Genomic DNA, 27,896 nt, shown 5'->3' on the forward strand with positions numbered 1-27,896 from the left:
TAATAAAGCTGACATCCAAAAGGAAAAATTGATGGGGTACTTGGAAAAGTCTATGAGAAATAAAGATGATCAGGGGATACTACTTAAGAAACCTCTCTCATTTTAGTCAAATTCTCAAAGAAAGAAAACACATTATGTTTCACTTGAAGTTCCATATTATTGGTGAGGGACATGAATTCTACATTTGTCAATTCTGAAACTTTTTAAAAGCACTAACTTAAAAGATGAATGCACATTCTACAACAAAGAAGAACACACTTGTACAGAAAGTTCCTGCCACATTTAATCCAATATATGGTAAATTAAGAAAAAAAGCCACAAAATGATGATAACATCATTTCTCTTAAGACTTGGATTGTTGCCCCTCTTCTACTTAGGTGGTTCCTTGATGCATTTGATGTATCAGTTTTTAAAGGGCAATATATATATATATATATATATATATATATATATATATGTAAATGTTTGCATCTGATCAAGTTTTTAAAAAATTCCTGATCTAATATTCCGACACAAATCAAAGTTGGCCCAAGTCCAAGCCCCAGGCAAATTGGTGACAAAAACTGCTTTTAACCTAAATCACATTCATGCAAAAGGAATGACTTAAAAATTAAATGTAAATATTTCACTGAGATGCTGACCTTTGACCTACAGCTCTTCAGTTCTTCACTTAAAAAGAGTTTATGAATTAAAGTGGCTTCTCTTGACAATGATAAATCATTTACAAAACATGGGGTTTTTTTTCACAAAAGTGACTTAAGTGTTTTTTAGCTAAACTCTACGCGATAACTTATGCATCTAATTATTTTTCTTTCCTAAATCATCAGAAAATCATAATGCAAAGAGACAGTATTTAGCATTCAGCTTTTATTAGTGCCTTGCAAATTAACACATTAAAGTCACGCTTCTCTAATCTAGAATTGTTTTCCTCTCATAATAGTTTTGTTACTCCAAATAAGGTTTTAAAAGTTTGATGCCAAAATTAACAAACTTTTTTAAAAATAAATACCCTCTCTGAGCCCAGATATAAATCACCTCCCAGGGCCCCACATTCTCTAGGCTTTGATGTGTTCCTTTGTTGTAATTGGTGCTGGGTTCATGGGCTCCCAGATATACGCGGAGTTTACCATTTTGTTTCCTTGAGCCTTTAAAACTCAGTGCGAAATTCAAAAAGAATGTTTTTAGCATTTGGCTTGACTACTCCTCTATTTGGAAAGTTAATGCTACTGAGACAAACTCCAGCACACCTGGATGCCTCAGAGACCCTAAAATGGGCCCAAAAGAAGGATAGGAAGGATATCTGCAAAAGCAATTCCGCAAGACTAATGTTAAAAAGCTGAAACACCAACTTAAACACGTAATGGAAGCACTGCATTAGCAGGACTGCCTGGCCCTCTCAGGATTTCCCAGCCCAGCCTCCACACGTAATTAATACCACATGTTTTCTTTATCATTCTATTTGTTCCGCAACAATCTCTTCCCAACTTTAACCCTGGCCTGCAGAGGCAGGAAAAACCCCTAGTAAACTTCAGATCCCTACATCTAAGAAGAGAAAGCGAAAGAATGCTCCCCACCGCAAAGGACCACAGTTACAATTTACTAGGTAACCACACCCACCGCATTGCAGAAGCCATGAACTTGGCGCGGGGGTGAGAAGTGGGGAGAGGGAAGGAGGTAAGGAAGAAGTAGGGCGAGATTAAGGCAGGAAACCCGAGAAAGGGAGCCCCTGCGGCAAAAACCAGGAAACACTAGTCCGAACTGGCTGAGACCCCGACTCCAGCGGTCCCAAGTCCCGGCCTCCCCACCCCCACCGCCGCAGAGCCGCCTTCGCAGACACCTCCCAAGGCAGCTCGCAGCGCGGCAGGCAGCAGGCGCCAGGTGAGCAGCACCCTGCCGCGCCCTGGGCTGGGCCTGCCCGCGGGGAGGAGGCAGGGGTTAGGAGACCCGCAGGTGCCCAGACCCAAGAAACCTCGTTCTGACGCTTCCCTCTCCTCCCCCCTTCCCCCACCGCCGGGCTGTGTTCCCGCTGCCGACCGGGGACGTTGCCCCAGTTTGGGGAAGAAGCAAGTTATATAAAAGCGGTCAGCTCCGCTGTGGAGCAAGGATGCTTTGTGCCCCGCGCACCTTACCGGCCCCACGCCGCACCCGCCAGCGACTGCACCCAGGATCAGCCCGCAGTCGCTGGGCGCAGGGCCCCTCCCGCAGCGGGCCACACGCCCAGGGCGGCGCCGCAGTGTCGCCCCCCGCCCTCCGCACCTCCCAGCACGGAAAGCTCCCTCCCTAGCGCTTTCCCCCAACCCCTGGAGTAACTTAAAACATGGCGCCCCGAAACGGGAATTTGCGCAAATTGGAAGAGAAAGGACGCGGGGACAGAGTCGCCCCTTTTGGCCAGGGCTCCGAGGGAGGCCCCCAGGCCGGAGGCCGGGCTCAGGCTACGCGCGCCGGCCTCGGCGATGCTTCGGAGCGCCCAGTGGAGCGAGCAAGTCCCCCGGAGCGGAGCGCAGTGCACTGATGGCCCAGCCCGGCGGGGGTCCCGGGGCGGGCGGCAGTGGGGAACGCGGGCCGCGCTGCGCGCTGGGCTCCCGCAATTCAGGCGGCCGCGCGGCTCCGAAGCCACGCGTCAGCCGCACAGCCCAGCGCGCTTCGCCCCCAACCTCGGGTTCGTCCTTCGCACCTCGGAAACCAGAGACCCCCTTGGAATCCTCCCTCTGCGTGAGGCAGAAAAGTTACCTGGGGTCGGCCGGGAGGCCGGGCAAGCCGCGGCGTGGGGACCAGGCTCGGGCTCGCGTCCTAGTCGGCGGTGCGCAGGAGACGGCGTGGGGAGGAAGCCGCAGCCCAGGGCTGCTCGCCGCGGCTCCCCCCGCCCCCCTTGCAAGAGACACCGAGGCTCCGCGGAGCTGCAGCGGGGCCCACGCCCAGACAGGGTGCAAAGAAAGCCAACCTCGTCCCCGCTTCCCTCTCAGGCGCGGGGGAGGGGGCCACCGCAGTACTTTAGGACAGTTATATTGGAACAGCCTTCTCCGTCCTGGCGCAGCATCAGGCTCAGGGGACAACGCCTGGAGACAGTTGCCAATAGCCTTAGCCTTTGCATTTCCACTTAGGTAACTGCTGGGCCTCTATATCCCCTTCTCTTCTCCTCCCAGACCTCCCTGTGGGAAAGGAGGGAGGGGTATTCCGGTGACCTTCAGGTGAGTTATTTATTGGCTTAGGGACTGCAGAGTTTTTTCCCCCCCTTTTAAAATTCAAACTGGATGTGCCTTGCACAGGATGTGGGCTCCAGAAATGTTAACAGATAAGACTTAAATTGAAGCTTGATAAAAAGAGGTTTTCTGGTCTGTTAGCAATTCAGCTACTCTGTCCAACTCAGCTACTCAGCTTTCAGCAGAAATGGAAAGAAGGGGAATCACACACTGACTTGTAGGTGAAAGAAGATGGTCATTTCACAGTCTTGAAGCTCTAAGGCGTATTTATGTAAGAATTTTTAAGCCCTTTACAAACCACCCAGTCACCCCTTCACAAGCTCAAAGACAATAAGGGATGACAGAGGGATTCACAAAAATATTGCATTTACCCATGGGTGCCAAAGATGTGATGCAGAATAAATGCCTCTGGTGGAGATGAGTAGGTTGATCTTTCAGCCAGGCCTCAGGAAGTGGGGAGACTTGACCTGGGGTTCTAAGATAAGGAAGCTTCAATAGAAAAGGGAGGTAGCATTTGATTACCTTGCCTTGGAAGGATGGTCAACTTCTATGAGGGACAAGATTGGAAAATTATCCTTACTGTATTGCTATAGAGTTTAGCAAACTACATTTTGTAGAAGACATGTTACTTCAGGAAATATTGAGTGAGAAAGTATGAATTAAGTCATTTTAAAAAAATAACCAGAGGGCACTTCAAAGATTAGAATTGATGGGCAAATACCAGGTTGGGAGGAGATTGTGGCACTGATCCAAGTGCCAAAGGTAATGAAGAGCTAGACTCTTTCAAGTGATAGATAAGGTGACATTCCAAATATTGGATACATTGGAGGGTCACCTATATTGGCCTCAAGAAATCTACATGAATGTTAAAGACATACATATCACATGCACATATGTGGCAGGGTGTGTGTGTGTGTTACATACAAGATCTATGAATGAAGAAGCTCTCCTTTGAAAGTGGACTTGAACAAACCATATTGTTTACAATAAATACAAAGTTGTCATTATCATTAGAGACACAGATGGGTTCATACTTCCATTCATTTTATTGCAGCATTTTTGTTAATTTTTTTTTTAATTGCAAGCAAACTGTTCTCTCCATGACTCATGAATCTTAATCTTTGTGGTGATAAAAATCAATGATAGTATATGAATGACTTTTTCCTAAGGGGTAAAAAAGTTAGACTACTAGGTATTCTATTTCAAAAGTGAGAAATACATAGCTGGTTATCATAATAGTTCATGAGTTCAAGAATTGGAGTATAAAGAGAGCTGCTGCATAGTTTAATAGTAAATCTGGGAAATAATTATTATGAAACTCTTTGGGCTTGACCAAGGTTCTCCACTATTCTTTTGTGTTTGTTTTCCTAGCACAGCTATGGAGAAAAATAAATACCAAACACACGAACGACACACGAACAGGGCATACCTCCCTCGGCAACTGGCTTGCATCTCTGAAACAATGCTGTCTTCCTTCTACCTTGTTAACATCATGCAGGATCCCATCTTAGTCATCTCTGTCTCCCCACAGTGCCTTACTGGGTACATTGCAAGCCAAGCACTTATTTTTGCTAAATCAATGAATGGACATTCAATAATGAAAGAACTACACTGACACTTTTCTTTAGGGTTCAGTTTTTTTCAGATAGAAAGAAAATAAAGGACTAGTTCCAGAGTTCCATGTGCTTCAATAAATTAGGGATCCATAAAACTATAAGACATATAATGTCTGCTGAGTAGAAGCAATAATGAAAACCCAAATTCTCATCAGCATAAAAAAATAATGAGATCTTCCATTTGAAAAGAGAAGGAAAGTGACAAAGTAGAAGCATGGTGGTGACACAATTAGTTAGATGTGGTTTCTTTTCTGGAGGTCTGATTTTTCCCTAGGTCCCTCTATCACAAAGAAACCCATTTAGACCCCCAAATAAGTCTTTATTCTTGTCAATGCAAAACTCATTGTGCTTTTTCAATCAGTTAAAGACAAAATAGTTCTTGGGCTCCCTGCCACCCCGGGAATACCTTTCACACAGTCCCAAAGTTAGTGCTGATTTGGTACCAGAGCTCAGTACTTTAGACTCCTAGTTAATTATATCCAGACAACACTACTGGAATGTTATGCAAATGTTGAAATACTTTGTGAGAATTATTTCACTCCAGTTTAGGTCTTAAGATGCCCATTCTTGTCTCCTCCACTATACTCAGGCTTACTCTACAGCACACTAATTTTATTTATGGCCTTCCTATAATTGCTCTACTGGAAGCCAATAAGCCATTCTAACTTCTAGCCACAGTGCAGCCAATGGGTGCAGCTTTTTTCAGGTAAGATGTGTAAACCTATACCCACACTGGAGAATCAGGATCCCCAGTGAACCTCCATCCAACCACAAGCATCAACAGAATACTGACTCATTGGGACTCTGCCTCCTCAATAGCAAGGATAACATCAACATGATAGCCAAGGGAAGGAAGGACAGAATTTGCAGGTTGTATTGACAGCCATGTTGTCAGCCTCATGACCTGAGAAACTATCCAAAATTTCCCCTAAATATGAGGACTGAAGGAATAGTGAAGCTTGACCAAACCCTCCAAATGTTACCCTTCTAAGCATGTACACTCATTTGTCCTCATTTATTCAACCTCAGCTGCTGCCTTAGTAAAATGTTAACAACACTTGCAGTAACTGGTTAAGGCTGATTTTATGCTCAGAATCATGTCAGGCACAAGAGTTGCATTTCAAATCCTTGAAATCAGAGCAGGACTTCAGCCACAGCATTATTGGAGACCATAAATAAGAAAAATTCTGGGATGAATGCGTGATTCACAAGCAACAAGCTTATCCTTCTGAAATAAAAATTCATTTACGAGTTTCTAGGTTCTAAGAATAGTGTTAAGTTTATAGCTCATTAAGACTTCCAGATGCTGTCTTCATTCTGGTTGTGTATACACTACTTCAGGGGTCTGCATACATGCAAACCACAGATGAAAAATGAAATAAAAAGCCACTGATCAGTATGAATGCAACACACACTGTACAAACACATGTACATTAGCAGGAGCAAGATTGGACATACTAACACCATTGAGAAAAGTCATTCCCATTCATCAGAAATTTGTATTTCCCTCCTTTCTTTTTATACTCTTTATAATAATAGCCATAAAGGCGAGGCTAATAATTATTATGTGAGTTTCATTATATTAAAATATCCTTATTAATTATTTTTACATCCTCCACTTCTAGTATATTTTAGCCTCAGCCTCCCGAGTTGCTGGGATTACAGGCATGTGCCACCAAACCTAGTACATTAAGAATGTTTTCCATTTAGGGATGGAGATTATATATATATAAACAGAATAGTAAATATGAATAATGGGGGTTGGTCATCTGTAGTTTTATTCAATTCAACTCCCCAATAACATAAGTTAAGAATGTTTTGGGGCTGGGGATGTGGCTCAAGCGGTAGCACGCTCGCCTGGCATGCGTGTGGCCCGGGTTCGATCCTCAGCACCACATACAAACAAAGATGTTGTGTCCGCGAGAACTAAAAAAAATAAATATTAAAAAATTCTCTCTCTCTCTCTCTTTAAAAAAAAAAAGAATGTTTTATACTGGGAAATTTTATATGCATGGTAAGATATAAAAGAATTGGAGTTGGTAATCTGTAATATTAAATTCAAGTTCCAAACAGATGATTGCTGCTGGGTTATGCCAAGATACTTAACATTTTAATCACTTCTCCCAAAAACGACATAAAATAAATGCCAGCGAGCCCCTCCATGTTGTAAATAATCCTAATCAGCCATTGTATTTCATTCCAACAGCTATCAACAAGAATTAACAGAGGAAAAAAAGAATGAGTAAGTAGGAAGAGGCATTCTGGCTTATTAACTTCCTAGTGCTATCTTCAGGTTTACATTGCCCTCTTTAGGCAAACGCATGAGGTTAACTTTTAGACTAAGAAGTCTACAGCAATGACTACTCTGAGGGAAAAAAAAATGTCAGTCTTGCCTCTTAATTTGATTTCTCTTTTCCAACACTTTTCCCCTTTCCAGTGGCCACAGTGATGTGTATTTGCCAGCGTGGTTACCACCTGAAAATGGGATTGCACTGGAATCCACAGCTTCCAGAATGCTCTGGAAATCAATGAAAACATCATCTTCAATGTCTATGTCTCTTGAAATAAATTTGTTTAATAGGTCAAAGCCATTTAAGAACCAGCCATGGTGGTTCAAGATGTTATTAGGGATTTTCCTGAATATGCAAAGATGACTCATTTAAAGGTAATAGATTGGAAAAGAATACTGGGGTTTCTCAAACTAAGTTGCCTGCAGTTTACTAAGTTACATATGTCAATAATAAATTTAGAAGGTGATAAACATATCATACCATTTATATCAGAGTGCTCATTAATAATGCAAATTTATGAATTCAGCCCCAGACTAAGCAAATTAGAAGGTCTGGGATGGGGTCCAAAAAGCAGGCCATTATGAACAAGCTCTCCAGATGATTATAATTCCCATTGACTTTTGAGAGCCACTGATCTAGGTGGCCAGCTGATGTAACACTCCCACAGGTGACAAAGGGTATACAGAGGTTCATAGAAGCTAGAATAGAAAAAAAAATGGTATCAAAAAAGCCTCACTGTTACACCCAGGTGCCTGAATTGAAGATAGTCTACACCCCAACAGTCAGTTCACATTTTGCAGAAGAGTGATTGCTTGGATCCTGTCATTGTATGCATCAGGATGCAACAGCAGTTCATTAGCAGTAAGTATGGTAATAAATAACAATGAAAGATTGTTCTGTTCCCGGTTCCAGCAATAATTGCATTAGATGCCCATTTATTGAAGATTGCAGAAACAGTATAGCTCTGACCTTAATTCCTAAGCACACAAAACATCTTTACAAAGATGCCAAGGGATGTCTCATTAAAATGGGAAATGGGGGACTAATTGCTGGCATTTTGGGTTAAATATGAAATCTGACTGTTGTAAACCCATGAAATAGACACTTTAACAAAATTAATACCTCTTGGTATAACATAATTAAGGTAAAAAGGCATTTCTGTACTAACTAGTGAACCAAATTAAATAAATTGACCAGGGCTTACATCTTTCCATCCTTAGGCACAATGTAAGGAATTTTGTTTCAAAAAATATATACATCATTAATCAGTAAGTTAAATCAACAAGTTGGTGATGTTATTGAATAGGTATTGTGTTTTTCACATCAATTTGTAAGATTATTTTGATTTTTAGGGTTGATGAGACCTAAAAGCACAAGAAATTCGAGTCTGGTTTTACATTTATATATATCTGAAGCAACATGAGGAATGAGGGGCATCATAAATATCTTCTTTTATTAAAGTGGTGTTAAAGAATGAGATTTCAGGGCGAGGATATATAGCTTAGTTGGTAGAGTGCTTGCCTCGAGTGCACAAGGCCCTGGGTTCAATACCCAATACCACAAACAAAAAAGAGAGAGAGAGAGAGAGAGAGAGATTTCAGCTCATTAAAAGAGGGCTGCCATTCTAATATGGGTCACACTGTGTTTGAGCAGTAGACTCTGCAGCTATAATGTTCAAAGAGATAATACCAGATGACATCTGCGTTCTAGAAGAGATTCCTCTATCAAGAAGACATTTTGGCAAGATCATCCATGAAATGCTGTCCAACTCTAGATGAAATTGTTTTGCAAGAGTCTGTCACTCGGGAACCAGGGCATTATTGATTCTATACTATTTGAGGTAGCAACTCCAATTTTGACTTTAAGAAGATATGTGTCTTTTGAATATCCTACAAAACTTCTCTATTATGGATTGAGAAAAAATTTGGCACTAGTTCATTGCATTTTCTTCATAAATCTCATGATAGTGTATACCACCTCTTTAGAAAGATTTCTCTGATTTATCAACTGTAATCTATTTTGTGTCCTACTGTCTCTCGTCTGACCTTTTTTGAGTTAACTTAGGTGGCTGGGCATGATACTGTTTTTTGAGTCAAATTATAAATATCCAGAACAGAAAACCATTAAGCTTCTCTCTAAATTTTTCCCGAGTGTCACAATGCCTATTTCCAAATTGAAGCCAACAAGCAATACATGTGCCACATTACATTCTAATGAGTGCCATTATGGCTTAATGGATACCCTATTAGGTAATGTTTTAGAATCACAGGGCCTTCAAATTTCCACTTTTGTCAATATCAGTATCATCTGAAATATTCTTTCTATTCTTAATCATGACTGAGCATTAGAAGAATCACTTGGGTTTTTAAAAACAGTAGATTTTTAAAAATCATGTTATATGCATATATAAATATACCACAGGGAATTTCACCTTTAAAGAAAAAGAACCAATCAAATACAAATAAATGGATGAGTGAAAGGAAGTCTAGCAGAGGAGAGGAAGGAGAACAGGGAGGTCAGGAACGAAAAGGTGGAGATCATGAACTGAAATTGAATTCCATGCATGTATGATTTTGTTGGGATGAACCTAACTACTATGTATAACTATAAAGCTCTAATAAAAAGAAAAATATAGCATTAAAATAAAAAGTATTCTGTTTTAATTTAGAATTTTTAATACTGTATTTTCCCAAGAAATAAATAATAATATAAAAATTAAAAAAAAAAAAACACCACTAGCTAAAGTTAATTATCATGGCAGGGAGATAGGTACATTTGGATTTGTGATATATATTTAGTTGTAGGTGGACACAATACCTTTATTTTATTTTTATGTGGTGCTGAGGACCAAACCCAGTGCCTCATGCATGCAAGACAAGCACTCTAACTCTGAGCCACAGCCACAGCCCTATATGATATAATTCTTTATACACTGGACATATTTGAATTATTTCATAATGTTATGATTTGGATGTGAAATGTCTCCCCAAAGCTCCCATTAATGCAGGAATATTCAAATATAAAATGATTGGATTGTGAGAACTATAACTTAATCACTATATCCTAGTTTGAATGGACTGACTGGGTGGTAAGTGTAAGCAGGTGGGGTGTGGCTGGAAGAGGTGGGTCACTGGAAGCATGCCCCCCCCAAGGGTTGTTTTTCCTGCAGCCCCTCCCCCCACCCTCTGTTTCCAACTCCACTATGAGCTGAGCAGCTTTCCTCCCCTGGGCCTTCCCAAAGCTTGCTGCTTTGCTTGGGCCCACCCAGAACAAGAGAATCAGCCTCTATGGACTGAGACCTCCAAAACCATGAGCCCCAAATAAATTTTCCCTCCTCCAAGTTCTTCTTGTCAGGTATTTTGGTCACAGCAATGCAAACACTAACTAAAACACATAATTAAAAGTTTAAATTAGAAAGAAACTTTTAAATACTGATACTTGATGTTTACTGTGATTTGATTATAACACAGTATATACATGCACGGCATTATCATTCTGTACTTGATATTAACTCAAAACCTCCGGGTAGTGGGGCCCAAGCAACAGTATACTCTAACATCTTCCCAAGTGATTTGTATGTGTAGGCAGAGTTGAGAAACAGGAGTAATAGAGGACTAAAGTACAATGTTTAAGAACTCCTCAAAAATCATTATGTCAAAGAGATACCTGCACACCCATGTTTATTGCAGCACTGTTCACAAAAGCCAAGATATGGAATCATCCCAGGCTTCCACTGATTGATGAAGAATTATAAAACATTAAAAAAAAAAATATATATATATATATATATATATATATATATATATATATATATATATATATATGAGATACACACACACACACATTCTGTGGAATTCTGCTCAGCCATTGTGGCAAAACAGATGGCATTGGAGGACCATCATGTTAAGTGACATAAGCTGGGTACAGAAGACAACACCACATGTTCTCATATTTGAAGCTAAAAAGAAGTTGAACTGATAGAAGAAAAGAGTAGAAGAGAGGTCACTAGAGGCTGGAAAGGATGGGAAGAGGTGGGATCATGAGGACCTAAATAGAATTAGATTTGAGGAATTGGCTCTAGTGCTCTTTAGCACAGTAGGGGGACTCTGGTCTACAGGAAATTTTTGTGGGTTTCAAAACAACTAGAGTAATCCAAAGGTACCCAACCCATAGAGATGATAAAAGTTGGAGGAGAAGGAAATGCTGATTACTATAATTTGATTATTATACATCATATATGTATATCAAGTTATCACATTAGACTCTGTAAACATGCATAGATATTGTGTGTCAATTTTTAAAATTCTGAAAAAAAAGAATTTCTCAGAAGAAGAATGTCATAAAAATAAACACTAATAGGAGGTACTTATTTATATTTTTAAGAGATTACTCATTGTACTTGGTAAAAGGTACTAGATTAAACATATCTGTGCCCCACCTCTACGAAGAGAGCCGTTTTGGAGCACACATGGGGCATGCTTTGGCAGTGTCTGCCATCAGATTTGTTGGTGCTCACACTAGGGAAAGCCTATTACTGTTCCTGGCTGCCCCTTTCCCAGTAATGTGTCAATAAAATGCTGGCATATTTCACAATTGGCATAAAGAACTCACATAGCACACAAAATATCATGACTAGAATTTCAACAACTCTTCAAACACCCCAAAGAAAAAAGAAATATCATCCATGGTTTAATTCCAAGTTCCTGTGTGATGTGGAGAAGATACTCATGAGCACTCATTATTTTAGGTGATAAATGATAGGAGGTTCTGGCATGTACTTTGCGATGAAATACATAAGAATGGTTGAAAAATTGGAGGAGTCTGAGGGAAATTGTGTCTAAACAGAACATGAACATTTTATGAATTGGCTCTAGCGACGTTTCCCCAGGGTGTTCAGGCGCTGGGATAACTACATCATGGTACCTTCACACATTCATCTCTGCGGTTATCCTGGGACCTTTGTAGTTGTCCTCCAAACAAAAGATATTGTGAGTCTCGTAAAACATCAACCAGACCACAGCACTCATTTGTTCAAAGTCCCCCAAGGCCTCCAGGACCTGCGTTATCTGCCATGGTCTCCTTACTCAATCACTCCATCCTGACTGCGTCTACCAACCACATTCCCCTGTCTCTCTGGAGGCCCTGGTCTCTTTGCCTTTCCGTGGTTAACCAGGCACGTCTCCACCTTCGGCTTTTGTCCCAGCTCTTCTCTCTAATATGCTAAGGCCCTCACCTGCTTCCAGTGTTTGCTCACAAGTCAATATTCAAAGAGGCCTACCCCCATTTCCTTAAGATAATCATGACCAGGCTTCTGTGTGATAAAGGCCTGGTCTCAAACTTGGTGCTGTTAGGAGGTAGAACCTCTAAGAGGTGGAACACAATGGGAGATCTTCAGGTCACCGGGGGCATAACTTTTAAAAGGATCATAAATCCCCTTTTCTTCCTCTTTTTCACTTCCTGGTTATGAGGTGCGTGATTTTGCTCTGCCACCTGCTCCTTCCAGTGACTAACCACAGGTCCATAGTCAGGGGGGAACTGACTGTGAACTGAAACCTCCAAAACTGGTGAGCCAAAGTAAGCTTTTTTCTTTGTAAGCTGATTATCTCAGGTGATTGTTATAGTGACAGAAAGCTGACTCATACCACAGGCTCCCCCTCACCACTCCTGCCCCCTTACTTTATTTGCGTTTTTTTCTTGTTGCCTGACAAACCATTTCATTTCCATATTTATTATGTTTAATGTCTGTTATTATGTTTAATGATGTTGATCTCATAAAGATAGGGACCTCCTATTCTCCAGGTGTCCCGGTCACCTAGAACAGTCCCTGGCAACGGAGAGGTGTTATGATTCAGACTCTAAGTGTCCACCAAAGGCTTATGCATTAAAGGCTTGGTCCCATCTAATGGCACTATTAGGAGTGGTGGTTCTTTAAGAGATGGGGCTAATGGGAGGAAGTTAGGTCTTTGGATGTGTGCCCATAAGGGAATATGAGGACTTTGGCCCCTTCTTCTCTCTCTCTTTGCTTCCCAGCCTCCAAGAGGGGAGAAGCTTTGCCTCACCAAGTGTTCCCACCATGATGTTCTACTTCACCACAGGTCCCAAAGCAGCAGAGCCAGCCGATCATGTACTGAAACCCCTGAAACCATGAAACAAAATGACCCTTTCCTCCTTTAAGTTATTTTCCTCAGGTGTTTTGTCACAGTGATGAAAAAAAAATGACGAACACAGAGGCATTCGGTCCATGTGTGTTGAATGGAAAAATGAAAAGAGCAGTAGGGAGTGCAAAATATGGGACTCTGTGAGAAGGTGATTCGAGGGCCAGGTTCAGAATTGAAAGTTAGACTGCCCAGGATTGAGATTAGACACAAGGAGGGAACTGGGAGGGGAAAATTAAACCTAAGAGGGAGGGATGAATATATTATAAAAATGTGTATGGTATAGATATTTGACACATATTAATCCTCCCTTATGTATGGGGGACACACACCAAGACCTCAGTGGATGCCTAAATCTTCAGATAGTACTAAACCCTATATAGACCACATTTTCCCTGCATACCTTTGATAAAGTTTAATTTGTAAATTAGGCACAGTAAGAGATTGACAACAATAACTAATACTAAAATAGGATAATTACAACAATATACAGAAAGATACATATGGCCTCTGTCAAAATATCTTATTATAATTATACTGTACTCACCCTTCTTTCTGACAGCAGGTAAGTATGGAAAGCAAAACCAGGGACCTGGGGGGACTCCTGCATATTGCTTCCATCCAATGATGGAACTGATTTGGGCAAAACCACCCTAAAAACCTCCCAATCCTCACTCCTGAACCAACTCAGGGCCCCTCTTCCATCATCCACCCAGAGATAAGAGGACAGAGTGGTGGAGCCACCCCTCTGCATGGGCCACTGGGACCTTCCCTAACAGCAGGGGGACGATGAGCATTTATCTTCTCAGGACAAAAGAAAATGTGCAGGGATCTGAGCAGGGCTGTCTTTGCTCCTGCGCCCAATGGCAATGACCACCGCAGTGGAAAATGTCAGATCATCTGAAGCAGAAGTGTCCAGGCTAATATTAGTTCTCATATCAATGGTTGCCATGGTGATATCTATGAAGATTTGGCAATAATCAGGTAGTGGATCCTTTTCAGAGAGGCTGGTGAAGGAATAGAAGTCGCAATCCACCCTCCGTCCTCACACATCCCTCTCACCCCACTTACTCCCATGAAATGGCTCACTTCTTTTGATTGTACTTGGCATGCCCACGGAAGATGAATTTTAGAGTGTTTCATTTCGGGCTCGAAGCCTGGGCTGTCTTTCCATGTGGTCTGCATTAAGGTTTTATCTGGTGATTCACAGTCTTCTTTCAAACATCACCCTTCATCTTGCCTACTGATCCCCAGACGTTTCTTCCACCAGGACACCCAAGTTCTAGGGCCTCCCATCCTCCGGGAGGAATTGTCTCTATGTAGTAGCCATTGACTAATTTATTGCTACGGCCATCCTTCAAACACACGTTAGGAGATTAGGGGTGAGTATAGGGATATCCTAACCCCTCCTCCACCCCCACCACTAGATGGCAAGCTCTGTGAGGGCAGTGGCTCTCTCCTACTCAGGTTTGTGTTTTCCCATGTCAGGAACAAAGCGTATTAATCCTAATAGAAACTGAAGGAAGCCCAGCACCAGGAGCTACTGAGCTTGGAGAACAAGGCCACTCATCAGTCAAGCAAAATGGAAACCCAGGCAAGGTGTCTTCCGGACACCTAGCTCTCCCTGATCTCCTTGTGGATCTATTACCAAGTCCTGTGCATCTCCCTGGATCTGTCTACATCCCTTCTATGTCCTGTAATAGTGTCTCCTTGGGCCTCTAATCCACTTCCTTCCCAAATGAGTAAGTTCTCCCTGACCCTTCCAGGGTGCTTTCTGTCACATCTGCCACCACATTCTTATCCCCAGTTCTCAGGGAAAGGGCAACACTCCTCAGTGCCCAGAGTGCTCCCTTCCTATGCTCCAGGCAGCTAGGCCACCTTTCCATTCTTCGTTTTCAATGTCCCTTTGCTTTCCCGTGGTCACCACTGTGCCCAAGCACTGTCTGTGTGACCACTCAATCAAACACTGTCTCCTTTCACTAGAATCAAGTCCCAATGAGGAACCTGGGCCACTTCAGCACACCACTGTGTCCCCAGCCTGCAACCACCTGGCATATGGGAGACAGTGAATCATTTTGATAAACAAATATTGATGGGCTTCCATTATTGGAAATAGTACAGCACCTAAATGTTTTTAGCCTGTTCAGCAGGTAGCCAAGGACTCCCTATTTCTGCAAAATGTAAAAGAACAAGCAAACAATTAGATGAAAAAAAAAAAAAAAGTCAACAAGGTTTTTTCAGATCTTGGACACTTAAGCGAGACTTATAATAGACACTCAAATATCCAAATATTTATCTACAGCATTTGCAAATATGGACTGAGCACCAACTCAGGGTGGGGGACAAGTCAGGCCATTAATGGTACTTTATCTTTCCAGAGCCCTAACCAAGCCACATCCCCTAGTGGCAGAGCTGGAGTAGGAATATTTGGTGTTGAAATGCTGCCCCCAGAGAGGGAGAATGAAGTGACCCAACTATTTGGTGCAGTGGCTCAACCTCTGAATTGCATTTGACTGACTTGCATTTATTCCCTGGATTACCAGCATTTAATACTGTTAAGAAAGTTAGAGGGTAGGGCTGGGGTTGTGGCTCAGTGGTAGAGCTTGCCTAGCATGTGTGATAATGACTCTTCAAAAAACTTAATGTATTTTTAATTTCAATCCTCAGTACCCCATAAAAAGATAAATAAAAATAAAAGGTATTGTGTCCATCTACAACTAAGGAAAATATTTTTTAAAAAAGAAAGTGCAGAAAAATGAAAGACATCTATACGGTGATCTGTGATGGACTGAGGGAACCCAGGACAGACAAGAGTATCTCTGTCTGCCATGGACCTGGGTGGAGGACAGAGCAGAAATCCACAGACTTAGCCCTGCGCCCGTTCCTCCCTTTGCCAGTGCATGACCTCATGTAGGCTGCCTTGCTTCATCTCCTTTTATCTGCTTTCTCATCTCTAAACTGAGTGACTAAACATGCTTCAAGGATCATTGAGAGAATTAAATGAAATAATTCATGTAAAAAGCACTTAGGAAGCTCTAAATGCCACATAATGCCCTCTAATGGGGTATCGCACCATTGTCGTACATTGACTGACTCACAATCAAAGCCCTTGGCCACTCTATCTCCACCAGCACAGCCAGAGGGTCCCTGAGTTCTCCCTCTCTTGTTTCACCTCTATCAACACAGAGAAGCAGACTTTGAGCAGAGAAGCCCTTGGAGAACCAGCCCATTCAGCAAAGTGAAAGAGGAGGTTCACTTCTCAAACTTTTTGAATGGTTAAAGTGCTAGTTCGAGAGTCCAAAAGAAGTAGTTCTGCTTGGCATGGTGGTGCATGCCTGTAATTCCAGCAGCGAGGGAGACTGAGATAGGAGGATTCCAAGTTCAAAGCCAGCCTCAGCAGTGCTGAGGTGCTAAGCAACTCAGTGAGACTCTATCTCTAAATAAAATATAAAATATGGCTGGGGATGTGGCTCAGTGGTTGAGTGCCCCTAAGTTCAATCCCTGGTACCCAAGTGGGGAAAAATTACTTCCAAAAAGATATTGAACAACAGAACCATCTTTACTCACAATTACTACTATCAATTACTGAGCACTTACTATGTGCTAAGCACTCTGTAAGCTCTTTACATATATTCTATCACTTCAGATTCAAAAAATGCCTGTGTTATATCCATCTTACAGGGGGTTGGACAACTTGCCTGAAATCACAACTAGGTAAAAGGCCAAACTACAGTTAACTGCATGGATAGTTTTAACATTGGAACTCCCTATCTTCAGGTATCCTATTCCCAGGTTCAATCAAACATAGAATAAAAAAAATATTCAGGAAAAAATGTGTCTGTACTGACTGTACACAAATTTTTTCCTTGACCTTATTCCATAAACAATACAGTATAACAACTACTTACATAGCATTTGTATTGTATTAGATATTATCAGTAATCTGGAGATGATTTAAAGTATATAGGAGGATGTGTGGAGGTTATATGCAAATACTATGTGGGATTCTATGTAAGGGACTTGAGCCTCTGGGGGATTCTGGAACCAGTCCCCCACATACCTAGGAATGACTACACTTGAGTAGTAGCTTCCTGTCCAAGAAGATGGCACTTCTTTGAATGTATATACTCAATATATTTATTTTAAAAAATGGTTAAGCTTCATCATATCTATATGAAGACAAATCACCTCAAATTTTCAGGATTAGTTGAGTCTGGGCTCAAATCACTAAGAACAGAGCTTTGCAAATGTACAGAAATTTCCAAGGCTGAGAGGAACAAGAATAACATCCTTCCAAGAGGGAAGCAGAAATAAGCCTAATAAAAACCTGAAAAGGGGTGGCAGATTATGACATTTGTATCCAGGCATGATTATGCTTTTGTGGAGCATATAGGCCTATATTATACAGAATTATTATATATGTTCTATATTTATTGAACTATATAAAGCTGCAACGTCTATGTGCTAAGAGCAGAGACTGGGCATTGAGAGCAAGTTTACGTGAGGCTCTGGAAATTGATTAATCCTCAAGGCCTCAATGTCTTCATTGCAAAATGAGGATAATCATGTTTCCCTCTTCATGGAATACTTGAGAATCAAATACACAAGGCTATTCCAATTGTGCCCAACATGCAGTAAGCAAAAGTAAGTTAGTTACTGTTATTAACATTTATGTAAAAATACATTAAGTTTTTTGAAGAGTCATTATCTGGAAGAGGTCATAATAGGACCACATTCATATTCTACAGATGAACTTGATCTTTGTCAGTGTGTAATTCAATTAGACTACATCAAGTGTTTGAACATCAGGAGTATTCTCCTTGCCAAGATCACACAGTGTCTATAATTAATTAAATAATAGTTACTAAAGTGAAGAGTTTTCAAAACTATTTCTGTATAAGCCCTGGAAAAAGAATAATTTGGCATGCATTTCTTATGAAGATGAATAGACATATTTTTTTTCCCCTCCAATAGAAGACTTTGTGATCTTCAAAATATTTGGCCACAGTTTTGCTTTTACAAAGTTGAAGCAGCCACATTTACTTCAAAGTTACTGACCAAGAAAAATAGATCTAGTATTTTATCTGCTGAACTATCCCATATCATTTAGTTGGGTCTCAGTAAAAACATTATTTACAAATGAATGGAGAAAGAAATCTTCCTTGCTTTCCTATTTTGGAGCATTGATTTAAGGAGAGAGAGAGGGAGAAACACACACACACACACACACACACACACACACACACACACGGCGGGGGTATACCCTAGAGGATCTACTCTACAGTATATGAAGCTCTTGCTTCTTATCCAACCTTACAATGTATTGGGATCATGAACACCCAGATAACTTAAGACAATGCTTCCTAGTAAAAATTCCCCAAATGGCAGTTTGTTAAAATCAAATCCCATAATTTATCCAGACTTCAAGCATGTCATGGATTAAATAGGCTTTTGTCCAGATACCTGGGATGCCAATCACTAAAACATTCTTTCTAAAGGAAAATGTCTTCTGAGTTCTAAATAATCAATCGATGAATGAACTTATAGATGTACATGTGTATAAATTCATGGCCATTTGGTATAATTCAAAATCATCTTACAGATCATATCAATCACATAACATTTACTTGGTTACCTCCCTAGAAAAACCTATCAAGGATCAACAAGATTATTGAGGGTTTAATGACTGTCCCAGATTCTCATATAGGATCCAAATAAAATAGTTCTCATTTCCCACATAATGGATAGTTTTTCTAGTAAGACCAGAGAAAATGTATTCCATGTTCACCTATACAGTGACTTCAGTTGTCACATTCAAAATTTTCATTTTTTGCACTCTCTAGCAAGACCATGTTATTTAGCTTAGCATTATGTGATTTATCTTTTCATCTTATTTTGATCTTTAGCTGGAGTAACTGACATCATCCAGATGTGATAATACATGGCCCACTCTTGACCTTGCCCAATATGACCTTTCCCCACAGAATTTCCTTTCCCTACAAGTACTGTCAGAATTCGTTTGCTGGCTTAGGTTCTTCCATAACTCTGACTTAGAAAAATGCAGAGAGTAATTTAAGGTGTTTGTGTAAAAGGATGATATAAAAATGGAAATAGCACAAGAGCTGATTAAAGCTAAACCTAAAATTAGATGGGTTCCCTTGATTAATGGCATAGCAACAGTCTGATGAGTGATGGATGAAGAGCCGCCACACCGACACTAATCTAGATGCACTAACTTTGAGAGTAGAAAAACTCTTATCCTCACCTTAAAGTTCATTTTTAAGAAGCAGCTCCCTCGAAGACAATTTTGGCAGCCCCATCAACTTGATAAGAGCAACTTTTTTAATTTTAACTTTTTCAAGCTGTATTCACTCTGTAGGAGAGACAACTGATTACCGAGCTCAGTCAAAGCCCCAGGTAAAGTACCAGTTCATCTAAATAGGGGAATTAAGCATACAGGTACTAAAAGTTCTAGAGAACACTGCAGGATGCCCCGCCATACCATTTGCAGCACCATTCTGAAAAATCTACATTTGTTCAGGTACGTTGATCAGGAAGGGGAACATTTGCACGTTTATTGAAAGGAAATTAAATGGCATGTTGTTATGTGACTGGAATGTTACATTCCATACTTTACAAGGTAATTTCCAACACTTTGTTGTGTGGGGGAGAGAGGAACACACTCTCTTCTGTGGTTGTCTTATGACCATATAAGGCAAATCTTCCATGAGAAGTCCCAAACTTCTAAAAGATTAGTTATAGGCTTCTTCTGATATTATACATAGTTGTAATTAATTTTTAAAATTTGCTTTATTTGCTGAGCAACCTGAGGTACTGGAAAGTGAGAAAGTACTTAACAAAAAAAGAGAAGGGACATATAAAAAGGACAGCAATGGAGCCAACCTGAAGAGCTTCTTATGGGAAGGGCCAAACAATTGGAATGAAAATATAAATTAAGCATTGTATTGGATTATAACCCAAAGAATAAGGTAAATACTCATGTGTTAATACTCTGTAAATAGATGATTAAGTAAATAAATAAAAAGAGGAAAAAGAAGACCTCTTCTTTACAGAAGAATTCCACTTAACAACTGTAGGAGGAACGAGGCAACTAGAAAAATCACCACTAGAAAACCACTGGAGTCATTATCAGGGAAGATCCAAGGAGGGATGAATGCTACAATTAGTGGGTATAAATTTAAATTGCATTGTTTCAAAGCATCTCCCCTCAAATATTTCTTAATTGCAAAGGGAAACATGTTACAAATGCAGTAGAGAAAGCCAATGGCCACCATCTTAACCAAGTGATCAAAGTTAATGTCATCAGTAATAAGATGCAGGGAGTTCATGTGGCCTGGTTATGGCGCAGGTTTGAGGGGGTGGAAAACATCACCTCTGTAGACTCTTCCCAGAAATGCAAAACCTGAATCTCATTGTAGGAAAAACATGAGACAAATCCAATTTGAGGGGCATCCTACAAAACACAGGTCTGGAAAGATGAGGAAAGACAGAATTGCCATTGATTGAAGGAGTCTAACAAGATTCCTAGTAACTCAACTAAAATGCAAAGCTGGACCTCAGATTGGAACAGAAAAAGGAAAAACTAGTGGTAAAACCATTCAGTATGAACAACATTTGTGTTTAGGTAATAGTATTGTACCAATGTCAAGATCTTAGTTATAATTGTTCTTTTATATTTATGTAAGATATTAACATTAGGGTAGATGGGTGTGGGATATAGGAGAACCCTGTATTTCTTTTACTCCTCCTCTTTAAGTCTTATTTCAAAATAAAAAGTAAGATGAAAAACATAAAAGATTAAGAAAAAAGAAAACTTGCTTTGCTACTGTGTATCCAGACCATGTTGTAGCTTAAAAGATGGACCTGGAGATAAATAATAAAAGTAGGGATTACAACTAGATTAAATAAATGAAAATTGGCCATATAACCTGGTTCAATTCCTCACTGGACCAACTATGAGCTGGTCCAGTGAGGAATTGAACTGTCTCTTTAAGGCTCAGCTTCTTCATGCATCAAGAGGGGAACCGGTAGGGTACTTGCCTCATAGAGCCAGAAAGGATGACTGAATAAAATACACACACAGTCGCAGGGTCCAGAACACTGCTAATCAGTGTTAGCCATGGTAATGGTGGTGATGCAGAAATGTGGAAAATGACAACAATGAATAGCCTGTGTTTATTGGCATGGATGGTTTCCTTCCATGAAGCCCCTGAGGATATCCCATTCCTATGCCACCTCTGCATATCTGATTAAAGCCCCCCTGATACCATCCCTGAGCCCTTCCTATCCAGCTTTGTTCAGATTCTTATTGGGCTCTTACTGTGTGACTCAGTATTTTGCTTAGGTAGAAGGAACACAGAGATAAGAGCATGGGTATCTGAATCTAGTTTCTGTTCTATAATAAAATACTTGAGACTGGATAATTTATAAAGGAAAGTGGTATTTTGGCTCATAGTTCTGGAGACTTGAGAAGTACAAAATCATGGTGCTGGCAGGAATCTTGTGCTGCTCCAACCCATGGCAGGAAGCAGAAGGGTACACAGGCTTAAATTGAAGAGAAAAACAGGAGGGCATCCCCCACCTTTTTTTTTTTAAATAACAAAATCCCTCTTGTGGTAACCAATCTAGTTCTGTGAGAATGAGAATTTGTTCATGTGAGAAAGGCATTAATCCCTCTTAAGAAACTACTCACTTCTTAAAGAACCAATCACCTCACAACTTAAATGAGAGTCAAGTTTCAATATGGGGATAGATCACATCCAAAGCACAGCAAGAGCGCTCTGGCTCTCTCTCTCTCTCTCTCTCTCTCTCTCTCTCTCTCTCTCTCTGCACCAAGAATTGAATTCAGGGACACTTGACCACTGAGCCACATCCCCAGTCCTATTTTGTATTTTATTTAGAGACAGGGTCTCTCTGAGCTGCTTAGCACATCACTAAATTGCTGAGGCTGGCTTTGAACTTCGGATCCTCCTGTCTCAGCCTCCCAAGCTGCTGGGATTATAGGGGTCTCTGTTTTGGAGGGAAGAATGCACATGCTTGTCTTGGGGGGGCGGACAGACAGATATGAGGACAGACCATTTTCTTTAACACAAGGAATGCTCTGCTAGAGATACACCCAACATCCTGTGATAGCATCTAACCCAGCAGAGCTGGGTCTTACTGCCAAGAGGAATTTAGAAGAACAATAGGGTAGGAGGAAGGGAAGGGATTCCAGATAAAAGGAACTGAAGTAGAAAAGGCACCAAATCCTTGAAACAGCCAGTCCTATGTATGGGGAACCTTGTGAGAAGAAAGGGTGAGAAAAACATTGAAGCCAATGGGGCCCAGATGATTGACAAGGATGTACATCAGGGTAAGTCCTTGATTTGGACTGATAAGTTGCACTCAGGAGAGCACCACAGGTGGATTTGTATTTTAGTTACCATTCTGATGGCATTCAAGAGAAAAGACTGGAGAGACATAAGGTGGGTTAATGTCAGGGAGGCCAAAGAGGACAGCTTTGCTAAGATTTAAGCAAGTAATAATAATAATAATAATAATAAATTTAATATAAAGTTATTATTAGGGCACTAATAGTAGGGAAGGTAAAAAACAAGATAGGTTCAAAAATATACCAGAGAAAAAACACTGTCAAGAGTTGATGTCCCAATTTTTTTCCTCTTCTTCATTTTTACTCAACTTTTAGAATTTTTTTATGGACACATTAATAATTGTCCATATTTATGTGGTAGAGTGTGAAAATTAGATACATATATACAATGTGTAATCATCAAATCTGGGTCATCAGTCTTTCCATCTCCTTGTACATTTATCATTTCTTTGTATCGGGAGCCTTCAAACCCTTCTTTGTAAACAGTTTAATAAAGTGCTGTCAACTATAGTCACTTAACTGTTCTTTAGAGCATTAGAAGTTACGCCTCCTACCTAACTGTATTTTGGTACCTGTTCTCCATCCTCCATCTTCCATCCCCTTTGATGTCTTGCTTGTCCACAAATATTGATTGCATTAATTGCCTAACTCCAAAAGGAGGAGGTCTGCACTGGCTCAGGTTTTCAGCTCAGAAAGCTGCATGGGTAAGGGTGCCATTGATCAATAAAGGAAATAGTGGGTGAAGAAATGTGTGTTGGGAGAGACTGGAAAGAGTGTTGAATAAATGGTAAATACTGTTGGGTACATGCTGAGTCTGAGTTGTGCATGAGGAACTTAATTCATACTTCTGACAATCAGTACAGTATTTGCTTGCAGCTCAAAGGAGATGGGATTACGGAGAAGTCAAAACTATGAACTTGGGAAAAATCATCTAGGAGCATGGAGAAAATAATCTCCATCCAAAGATGGAGCCCTTGGGAACAGGAACAGTGCAAGGTTGGGCATGAGGCAGAGTTACCATGAGGGAGACGAAGAAGGAAATTCAGAGAAAAAGAGCATAGCTAGCCAAGACAACCAGAAAAATCAGGATGGTGAGGAGGCCTCGGGATTTAGAATACAAAAGTGACAAGCGTCCTCACCTGAGAAATTTCAGTTGAGTTTGGGGATAAATAATTCAATGGATTGAGGAGTGAATGAGAATTAAAGACGAGGAGATGTTTAAATATTTAAAAATTTGGCGAATAAAAATAATAATTGCTCAGTTTTATTGAAGACTCACAGGTGAAATTCGGGCTCTCTCTGTTTTGCATATATTATTTCATTTAATTCTCTATAACTCAGTAATGGTGCTGTATTATCTCTGCCATTTTAGAGATGAGAAAATAGAAAAATGAAGGAGAGGAATGAGATACCATCAAGAATTGATCAAGGAAAGAGTTGTGTGTGTGTGTGTGTGTGTGTGTGTGTTTGTTTCTGTTTGTGAAGGATGAGGTAGACTTGGATACCCTCATACAGAAAGGAAAAAGAATCACACAGAATGAAAGATTGGGATTATGGGGCACTTGGTCAGTGGCTGGGCAGAGTCCTGGAGGAGAAGGGGTCAAGAGCACAAGGGGAGGTGATGCACTTGAAACAAGAAGGACAACTCATCCTCATAAGTGAGATGGAAAGGGAAGGAGATGAGCTTGGCTGTGGACGGTAATTAAGGGGTCAGCGTCCCAACCACTCAATGTCATCACCTCAGCTTTTGATCTCAGTTCCCAGGGAAGTCAAAATCCTCACCTCTTTTCCCAACAGGCCTCCTTCACTGGGTTCTCTGCAGCCTCCCACAATCTCAGTTGAGTCTTGTGGATCAAGGGATTCAGGGGAGGCCTGAGACAAGTGAGGTGGGACATAAATACCGGGAATCAAGAAGGCAACTGAGTTCATAATCAGACCTTTCCCCTCCAAACAAACAGCCCCAGAACACATAGTTTTATCTACAAGAGTCCTCAAATTGGAGTCTCAACTCTTTCAGGACAATGTGCAGGCACCTGTCTGGTTTTCAGAGACTTGCAGATGATCAGTCTTGTCCACCTGAGCAGGTGACACCTATCTGCCTGACCTCCTTTCTTATGCCACCCACAACCTCCTTCTCCTATCGGACAATACAAAAGCAAACCATCCCCATCCCAGGTCATGCAATGCACTGCCCAGGATGGAAACCCCTAGTGGACAAAAAAGGGACGATCTAAAATATTTACACTAGCTTTGAGAAAATGCAACTGCTTCTTAATTAGAATTAATTTGGTCACTGATTAACAAATCCTTTGTAACTGTTTTTTTCTCCTTTCAATGACAAGGAAGAAGGAGAAATGCAGTAGCAAACAGTAGTTCAAAGACTTGGAGAATTTACAGGATATATAATATAGTTCTCCATCAATTACAGCTACCTTTGTACCTCAATATATTTTGTGCTTGTCTAAAAAAATGTGAAAGAAGAAAACAAAGAAGGGAGGAAGGGAGGAAAATTGCTGAACTCTCTTTCATTTTAGCAATATGTAATATTTATTCACAAATGCATGAATCACTCTGCTTATATAAAGGGATTGTTTCTCAGTAGCAGTAATAGGTTTCAGTTTGTAGGAATTTGTCTTGTTTAGATCTAAGTATACACTACTAATGATTATAATGATCACTTAATCCAGAAAAATCTTTTTTTTTTTAAACATACTGTTGCTAGGTGTGGTGGCACACATCTATAATCCCAGTGGCTTGTGAGACTAAGGTAGGAGATTCACAAGTTCAAAACCAGCCTCAGCAAAATCTAGGTGCTAAGCAAATCAGTGAGACCCTGACTCTAAATAAAATGCAAAATAGGGCTGGGGATGTGGCTCAGTGGTTGAGTGCTCCTGAGTTCATCCCCCAACCCCCCCCCCAAAAAAAAAAACCCTATAAAGTTATGGTCACCTAAGATAAAAATAAAGTTAAAGTTTCAATGTATATACCCATTTTGTTGCAGTATTCTAAAAATACTACATTAGGGGAATATTCTGTGGAACTAGTAGAATGGAAATAGAAGTTTATGGAGAAAAAAAAGGTGCAAAATGTCCATGAAAGAAAAATTTGCTCCTGTGCTTGTGAACTATACAATGATTGATGGCAAGTTGCTATGGTATTTAAAAAACACACCTAAAAAAGCGATGTCTGTGTTTGATTACAAAAATTAAAGTATATACATGATATCTGAAATTGCTTTCTGTGTAACTATTTATAAGATTAAAAAAAAATTTAGATGTGGATTTTCAAGGAGGACATAATTTTTTCCAAAGTGTTTTTCAGGTGCTACACAGGAAAAAGTGAAGGCCAAGGGTCCTCAAGAGAGTACCACCTTACTCCATACTCAAAAACTTCCCTTCTCCCTCCACTCTGGTTTCCACCAATCCTTCTGGATGGTTTATTAAAAAAGAAAAAAAGCGGGTAGGAGAGAAAGCAAAGACTTTGTTGATATATCAGAGAATGTTTTTGAAACACTAAATGTGAAATTCAGATCTAGATTTCCCAGCGGTATACCCACATTTGCTAGGGGGCCCCACAGGGTATATTCAAGCCCTGATTAGATGCAAAACATCTGTGTGTGATAGTGATTATTTGTCAACATAAGGAGAGACTTAACAAAGTTGCGGTAACTTTTCCCAAGGCATCTTCTTAGCAATATATATTCAAAACATTTGCAGGCTCTCTAATGGAGGAAACGTGTTAAATATTTTGCTGTTAGGGTTCATAGTTTTGGACTCCTGATTTTCCAAATTAAGAAGTTGTAATGACATACGTCATACGCTGTTGTCTGCTTCACACCAGAATCTGCAGGCAGCTCTGACATGGCCCTCACATGCTTTGAATTTAGGAAATCCTGTAAGAAACTCAATCTGAAAAATTAGGTAAGGAAACCTAAAATTTTCAGTTATTAAATCTTAAAGAACTACTTGAAGATTGAGTTTGCTGCTGGTTATGCAATCTCCTAAGGCACATTTCCATAAATACAATTTTACAAAATGCATCTTGATTACAATCTGTAGGTTTGATTGGACAATGTTTCCTTAGCAGGACTCCACGGCATTTGAGAACAATTTTCAGTAATCTGGAATAGATACACTCAAAATTTGTCCTTCAGTTATGGAGGCAATATAAAAGGAGAAATAATGAAACAAAACAAGGACAGCAGCCTTCCTCTTGGTAAACAAAACATTTTAAGGAAGATGTTTCCATCTTAAAGAGATGTTCAGCTGCCTCATCTACTTTTTTAGCAAGCATTTGGACTTATGAAGTTAATTTAATACTTTCTACCAATCACTCACCTTTTAATTTAGAATTACTGTCATTACTGTGTGCATGACCAAAACAGTAATTAAGAGTCAGCAGGGTTCATGAACAATTAGATTAAAATGTTGCTGAGGCATAATATATAAAATAGTTCCCCTAATTAAAGATATCCCCCATTGTGAATAAGCAGCCCACATGCATGGGCACCTGAGGGACCAAAGGAGGTGGGGAAAGGATGTGAACCTTCTTCTCTCTTTATGGGAAGTCATAGCACCCTGCTGACTGACCTAGAGACATGTATTTCTCTTCTACAGGGGTGAAAACATCTTTTCTCTGCATTTCCTAAAAGCAGGCAGTTTTCCGCAGCTTTCAATGCCTCTAAGAGGGGGATGTTTATCTGGGATCCCTCGTTGAAATTCATCATATATTTCTGTATAGCAACATCTCATATAATACAAGAATCCTTAAATTGAACTTTTGTAGTAAACTTCAGTCTTCTAGAACTCTCAGGTTCTTTGTTAACTCTGGCTAACTGAACTTTGCCTAGAGCTGAATTCAAGCCCCTTTCAAACTTGCAATCAATGCTGTTTGCTAAATGTTAACTATCTTTGGCACAAGCTTCCTAGGATGCATGCTTGTGAGCCTTTAAGAGAAGCATCGTTTTGTTGGTGATGGGATGATTATAATTTTTATGAGGAGGTGCCATATGATGATAATCTCAGGATGTCTGCAGGTAAGAGGAACTTTCTCCCTTTCTGCAAAAGGCAATAGAGATACATTGAATTGTCCAAGGTTTTCTGTATCCTCTCTTGCCTTCAGACCGTTTGTGATCAGCGTGCTCCTTTTATCACTATTTCTCACCCTTCCAATCCAATAGTGAAACTTGCTAAAATTATATTTAGAATAAGAATATATGGGCTGAGGGTCATTTAAGTTTTCCT

The 27,896-nt window shown here is 40.4% G+C and overlaps 1 protein-coding gene across 4 annotated transcripts in view; it reads right to left on the minus strand.

Annotated features, from left to right (window-relative positions):
- Epb41l3 (erythrocyte membrane protein band 4.1 like 3) overlaps positions 1-27,896 on the minus strand; it is a 227,351-nt gene that overhangs the window by 141,434 nt on the left and 58,021 nt on the right. The window contains exon 1 of one of the 4 annotated variants that reach the window (XM_058586426.1): positions 2,731-2,883. The exons of 2 other annotated variants lie outside the window; for them this stretch is intronic. The gene's annotated coding sequence lies outside the window, so the exon portion shown is untranslated. Of the gene's footprint in view, positions 1-2,129; positions 2,223-2,730; positions 2,884-27,896 lie in introns of those variants that run through there. One more of the 4 variants, XM_058586429.1, reaches the window with a different exon arrangement.

This window comes from Marmota monax, unplaced genomic scaffold (assembly GCF_021218885.2).
Source record: "Marmota monax isolate L192 unplaced genomic scaffold, Marmota_monax_Labrador192_F-V1.1 WCK01_AAM20220418_F8-fsc00103, whole genome shotgun sequence".
NCBI classification, from domain to species: Eukaryota; Metazoa; Chordata; class Mammalia; order Rodentia; family Sciuridae; genus Marmota; species Marmota monax.